This window comes from Lontra canadensis, unplaced genomic scaffold, assembly GCF_010015895.1.
Source record: "Lontra canadensis isolate GAN:19392208 unplaced genomic scaffold, GSC_riverotter_1.0 scaffold58, whole genome shotgun sequence".
Classification (NCBI taxonomy): Eukaryota; Metazoa; Chordata; class Mammalia; order Carnivora; family Mustelidae; genus Lontra; species Lontra canadensis.
Genome location: NW_022631052.1, coordinates 11,260,295 through 11,266,792, shown reverse-complemented (window position 1 = coordinate 11,266,792; position 6,498 = coordinate 11,260,295). Strand labels below are relative to the sequence as shown.

General features: G+C 58.4%; 1 protein-coding gene across 1 annotated transcript in view; it reads left to right on the top strand.

Annotated features, from left to right (window-relative positions):
• The first annotated feature begins 40 nt into the window (after window positions 1–40).
• Window positions 41–6,498, top strand: part of NCOR2 (nuclear receptor corepressor 2) — a 207,171-nt gene continuing 200,713 nt past the window's right edge. Inside the window, exon 1 of the mRNA XM_032876473.1 lies at window positions 41–282. The gene's annotated coding sequence lies outside the window, so the exon portion shown is untranslated. The remainder of the gene's footprint in view (window positions 283–6,498) is intronic.

Sequence of the window (6,498 nt, the reverse complement as noted above, 5' to 3'; positions counted from 1 at the left end):
CGGGAGCGGAGCCGCGGGCAGGCCGGGCCGCACCGGAGCCCAGCGTCCGCCCGCGCCCCGCCCGAGCCGTGCACCCGCGCCCTGCGCCGCGCGATGCGCTCCAAGTTGCGGGCCGGGGACCCTGGGCAGGCGCCCTAGGAGGCGGCGGCGGGAGGATCGCGCCCCGGCTGGAGGCCGGGCCTGCTGCGCGCCCCCAGCCCGTTCGGCACCGCCACTTGCCTGAGCGCCCCAGCGGCCCGAGCGCGCCCCGAGCCCGGGCGCCGCCGCCGCCACCTCAGCGAGGTGAGTTGGGGCCGGGGGTCCCCGCAGAGGGCCGGGGGGAGGCGCGGGGCGCGCTTCCGGGGGATCAGGGGAAGATCGGGCGGCGCACGCGGCGGAGTTGGCGGGGCCCCTGCACTCCTGAGTTTGCGCTCTCGGGGGGTGGCCTGCTAGGGAGCGAGGCGCCCCATAGACACTGCGGCCCGCGTGCGTGGGGGCGCTGGGGAACTTAGGGGAACTCCAGCTGCCCTGCGAGGGGGCGGGAAGGAGGGAAGTGGCGTGGGGGTGGACCGGCGGGGGGACGCCCTGGAATTGCGCCGGGCAGCCCCCCCACCGTGTGCCCCGGCCCTGTGGGCATGGCCGCCGTGCGCCTCCCTCCTCCCCAAGTAGACCCAGGCTTGGGGGTGACACTGCGTCTATTTTCCAGTAGGCAGCGCGGGCTTGGGGAGCCCCTGGAGATGGCACCCCGTGCTCCCCGGCCTGGCCGCTCTGGAAGGGCGCATGGCGGGTTCCGGCCAGCTAGGGGCGGGGGCTGGCGGGGGCAGCTCCTGAGCGAGGGAGCAGAGGGCACTGGGTGGGGGGTCCCCTCGGGAGAGGCGCCCCTCGTTCCCCCCTCCCCCGCGGGCTGGTGTTCCTGCTGTCTGGGCCTGCCTCCCGGGGCTGGTGACGCCTCATTGGGCCGCCTCCTGGTCCCTCCCCTGGGCTGTGCGGATACTTGGGATGCCACTAGTTTGGGAAGTTGGAATTCAGAGCTGATCCCTCTTGGGCTGGACCCGGAGGCCCCAGGCCCTAGTGCTGGGGGAGCCTCCCCGGAGACCTGCAGTGGGGGGCATCGTGGGGCGCGCCTTCCTCACCCCAGGCGCTTGCAGAAAAAAGCCTGAGGGAGGGAGAGAGGGCAAGGCGGGCGGGAGGAGGGAGAGACATGCTGTACCTGTGAGCTGCCGTCGCCCGGGCCCAATTAGCGTGGGGCGCCCGGCGTTATTTTTACATTGTAGGTTTATTTTTTTGGAAGCTAGTGTCCTCCCGCCGCCTGTCGCGCGCTCGGGCTCGGCTCTGCGAGGGTCTGGTGCAGGGAGCGGAGGCGGATCTGTTCTGTCGGCTCAGCCTCCTCCCTTCCTCCCCCTCCTCCTCCCCCCCCCCCCCCGTTGGTGAGAACTGGTTTTATTATGATTATTTTTTTTCCCCCTTTTGCAGATTTGGAGGAAGGATGTGTGAGGGAGGGGGGGTAGGTGGGAAGGGGAGAGGATCCCTGTGGGCTGGTTGGGGGAGTTTTCCACACGTTGGGATGTGTTATCGGTGGCCTTGACTTTGCCCTTTTTTTAAAAACGAGATCTGGGTCCTCGCGGCTGCTTTGATACAAGGGGCTCTCAGGGCCAGGCGTGAGTTGGGAGGGCGTCCCAGGGCATTGTTGTGTGCCTCGTCGTGGGTGGCCTTTTTTTTTTTTTTTTTTTTTTTTGGGGATGTGTGTGTGGGGGGGGAAGCAATCAGAGAAAGGAAGAGATGTGAGCCTGGATAGCCGAGCCTTTCACTGCCTACTCTGCAACTCAACTCCCTGGGTTCGAATCTTTCTTTTGTCACTTTCTTGGCAGCGTGACCCTGGACAAATTACTTAACCTCTCTATGCCTTAGGCTTCTCAGCTGCAAAGTGGGTAACCATATTCCCGAGTTCCTAGGGTTGTTGTGAGAACCGAGAGTGGTAATCCCTAGAACATATTTGTGTGAATGTTACTATGACCACTTTGTTATTATTATTACTATTACTAGGTTCTAGAACTTGGACTTTAATCAACAAACTGGAAATCTTGAGAGACGGGGCCGACTTGCCTTTTGCTGGGGAGTGGGGGATCTAGTGGAGGAAGGACGCTTTCTTCTCCCCCCTCCCCACCCCGGCCCCACTCAGCTTTTCCCGGTTGCGGATGGAGCCGGGTAGGTGGTGCCTTCAGCCCATTGAGCAGATGCACAGACCGAGCCTGGCGGAGGGGTGCGCGCAGGTCCTGGAGCAGGCGCGGAGCGGTGAGGGCATCCCGGGCGCTGTCTGGCTTCCCCGCCGCCGCCTTGTCCCTGCTTGGAAATTTACCGCCGCCGCCGCCGCCGCCGCCGCCGCCGGGTGCCCGGGGAGTCTGCGGTGCCCAGACGTGGGGGCGGGAGCTGAGCGGGCCCCAGCCCTGGCCTCTTCCCACTGAGCTATTTATGCTTGCTCCGGGATCAATACTATTGATAAATCCATGTAAATGGTAATGTGGCTGTCAGGTCCCGGTGAGGGATGGAGACCCCTCGTGGGGCTGCGCGCATCTCCCCCTCCCTGGGCGAGGGTTCGGCTACGTGGGAAGGATTTATTTGGCATAATCCGTTCTTTTCCCCCAATTAATAATACTTATACCACCTCCTAAAGATTTCTGGGAGCTCTGCAAATACGCATCTTGCTGCGACCCTAGGAGGGCAAGGATTGTTCTCCGGGCAAGGTGGCGGGGGCTCTGTGGGTGGGGGCACTCACCCCTGCCCCCACATTGGAATACCACCCCAGGAGTCCGGGCCCCCAGCGCCTTGCCATTCAGGCTGCGTGTGCAGGCTGCTTGGCCTGGACGCCTCCCCCCTCTCCCCTCCACCCCCCTGCCCCACTGTGAGGTGTTCTCTGTTCCCAACCCCCGCCTGAGGCCTGTTGGGTGAGGTTGTGAGATTGGGGCTGGGGTCCACCTACAGAGAACCCAGCCTGAGGAGCTCCTGTCCAGGAGAAGCAGAAGCGGCCCAGGCAGGAGAGCTCAGCCCTTCCCTCCCACAGCTCTTCCAGCGAAGCCCCCCCACGGCACTCTGCCTCTGACAACAGAGGGTTGAGAGCTTTTATTTGTGTCTGTTTTTCTCTTCTCTGTTTCCTTTTCATGTGTCAGATGCCAACAGCAGCCTCCCCAGGTGATACCTCTGAGGGAACAGCTTGTGGGAGCTGGTAATTCCTGCTCCAGGCCCCCTGGGGGAGGGTGTCAGGAGGGGTCTGGGGAGGGCTAGGGGCCCAGGGCCGGGCCAGGCTGTCATCTTAGAAGGCCTTGTCCCGTGGGTGGGTATGTGGGGTCCCCAGGGACATGATGCTTGGGAAGGGTCAGCGGCATTCTTTGAGGATCCTTGGGAGTTGGGAAGGGATACTGTACAGGGCCCCCCCCCAACACATGTCATGCACTCTCACTGTGTGTCAGGCTGTGCCCTCACCAGGAATCCACTCACTCACTCTTGGTACCACGCTGTGAGGTCCTTGCTCTCATGATTCCATTTTATAGATGGTGAAATGGAGGCACAGAGAAGTTTAGTGACTTGCCCAAGGTCACATACTTTGGATGTTGGAAGGAGGACGAAGACCTGGAATTGGTGGTTTCTGGTCTTGCTGGTGTCTCTCCATCTGCAGCTGCACAGGTTAGGAAGAAAGAAATTATGTTTCTTATTGGAGCCGCACCTACAGATCTTTGCCCCAGGGGGCAGGAGACTGAGAACCTGTTCTCCCCGGGATTTGGGGAGGAGGAAAGTGCCTGCGGGAGGCCTAGGGTTTCTTTGAAGTCTCATTTTATCTTAAACATTCATGCAAATTTGGCATTCGCTCTGTCGGCTGTGTTTATTTTGAAATGAAAACATGGTTTTGAATTATTTAGCAGGGCAGATAACGGGGCTCCAGAAAGTGGCATCTGAGGAGTGTCGCGGCCTGGAGTTTCCTGCACAGGGGGCTGGGCTGGTCTGGACAGCCCTGGGACGTTTCTGTAGCAGGAGACCTTGAGAGGTCCCAAGGAGGAAGGCAGCTTTTTTCCATTTTACAGATGAGGGTCCTGGGACCAGGCCAGCCCAAGGTCCCGCAGTAGTGTGGCTTTTGCTGACAGTGATCAAAATCATCACGGTTACTCTTCTCGCTGGGCTCAGACTAGGCGCCCTGGAGAGAGGCTCTTTGATTTCCTAGAACCGTAAAGAATCATCCTCAACACAAAGTAGAGGACAGACCAGGAGTGTTTAGTCCCTGATCCTCATTGGATCAGGTTCTGAAGCATTCGTGTCCTGACTTAGCCATGGACACGTGGTGCGCCCAGGGGCTGGCCCCTGCTTCTCAGAGTTTGGGTGCCCCGGTCTGTAAGATGGGCGCGTGGCTCACGGCTGGTGGGTCCGTGGAGAGGATTACGGGGCAGAAAGTGTGAGCACTGGGTTTGGAGTTTGTCTGGGCAGCTTTCAATTGTTATTGACTCTGGCAAGCGGCTTAACGTCTCTGAGCCTCAGTCTGCTTATCTGTAAGATGGGGATGGTGTCTTTATTGCTGTGAGGACCGGATGTGTGTCGCCAGAGGTGCTGTTTACTATTTTGGCTTACCCCGTTGGATCGTCAATGCTTTGCTGTAGAAGCATTCTACCAGAGATCTGTGGGGTACTGGGCTGTCGTTGATGGGCTGGTTCCATGTTTCCTCTGTCTACAGGGCTGCTTAGAAGGAGGATGCTGTAACAGAGCAGGGTCTTGGGGTCCCTACACCAGAGCCCTGGTGGCCTGGCCTTTTTGCCTTCCAGAGAGAAGGCTCCTTTCCTATTGGCTGGTTGGTGTGATTGACAGATATGTTCCGCCCCCTCCCTCTGTCCCTGGAGGCTGAGGTTTTGATGACATGGGTCTGGCGGACTTGGAGGGTTTGGGCAGCATGGAGAGTCGGGAAAGGGGTGACACTGGGGACAGAGGGGATCTCCTAGCGGAGGGCCAGGCTTCCCCTTCACCTGGGTGCAGGTTCCAGAAAGGGTTTCTTTGAAGCCAGACCTGGGTTCAAATCCTGCCTCTAGCTAATGACTCAAGCAGTCTCTGACCTTCGAGCCTCGGTTTCCTTATCTTTAGGTAGGTAGTCGTGCCCACCTCTGAGGACAGTGTGGACCAGCGGTGTGTGGTCAGCTTCCGGTCGTGGGGGACAAGTGGTGCGCGCCCGTGCTGCCTGTGGCCAGCCAGCACGGGGGGGCTGTTGAGCTCCTGAAATGTGGCTAGCGTGACTGAACTGGTTATTTTATTTCATTTTAATTAACTTAAATTTAAACAGCCACATGTGGCTGTGGCTAATGGCTGCCTGATCAGACAGCTCGGGTCTGGAGGGAGGGAGTCCGAGTCTGTGCATGGGAGCTGGGCTTGGCTCTTAGCATGGATTTTTTTCCTTTTTCGTGTGTCTTGTCTCTACCCAGTGCCAGCATGGCACTGTCCTATCTTGGAGCCTCCCCCCACCCCACCCGCCCCACAGCCCCAGGCTGACCCTAGTGCCAACCAGGCTCCTCTGCCCTCTGTCCTTCTCTTGCCCATGCTCCTAATCTTACTGTCCCCTTCCTGTCCCAACCAGCCTCTGGGGCTGCTCTGTGCAGTCGACCTTTCTGCGATGTGGGGGACTGCGGGGGGGAACATTCTAGATCTATCCTGTCTAGCACCATGGCTGCACGTGGCCCTGGGCACTTGAAGTGACTGCAGCCAAGGAACAGAATTCCATTTTTGGGGGCACCTGGGTGGCTCAGTGTGTTGAGCCTCTGCCTTCAGCTTAGGTCATGATCTCGGGGTCTTGGGATCGAGCCCTGCATCGGGCTTTCTGCTCAGTGGGGAGCCTGCTTCCTCCTCTCTCTCTGCCTGCCTCTCTGCCTACTTGTGATCTCTGTCTGTCAAATAAATAAATAAATAAAATCTTTAAAAAAAAAAAAGAATTCCATTTTTTAGTTTATTTTAATATGTTTAAATAGCCCCCTGTGGCCTGTGGCCACTGTCCCCTTTGGGCGGCATGGTTTTAAAGCCTTGCCTTCTCTGTGGACTCGGACCCAAACATGTTTTCAGACCACTGGCTGAGCCTTCTCTTCTTGGCCCTATAGGCAGTAGGCCCGAGTGTCCCCGAGGCTGGGAGCTCTGTGCCCAGACTTCCCCACTTGCGTCCCTGCAAAGAGAGGGCAGCCCTCGCTCCTGAGGGCTGAGCTCTGGGGCCTGGACCTCCAACCTGGCTGGGCTCACAGAGGGGATCATCTGCAAAGCCCCCTTGTTTGTTTTCATGAGTGCACATACGTAGGAAGGCCTGCTGCCCATAAGTGTTCCATAGTTTTTTCTGCTACATAATTAATGCATTATGTAATAACTAGATTAATATTTTTTGTTGTTGTGGGGGGACATAATGTTGCTGTCTATTGTCATTTGAAAAATAGAAGAAACTAAAAAGTAATGTACTCAGAACTCTCTGCTGCTTGTTTGGGGCTTTATAAAAACTAACTTGTGAGAGAAAAT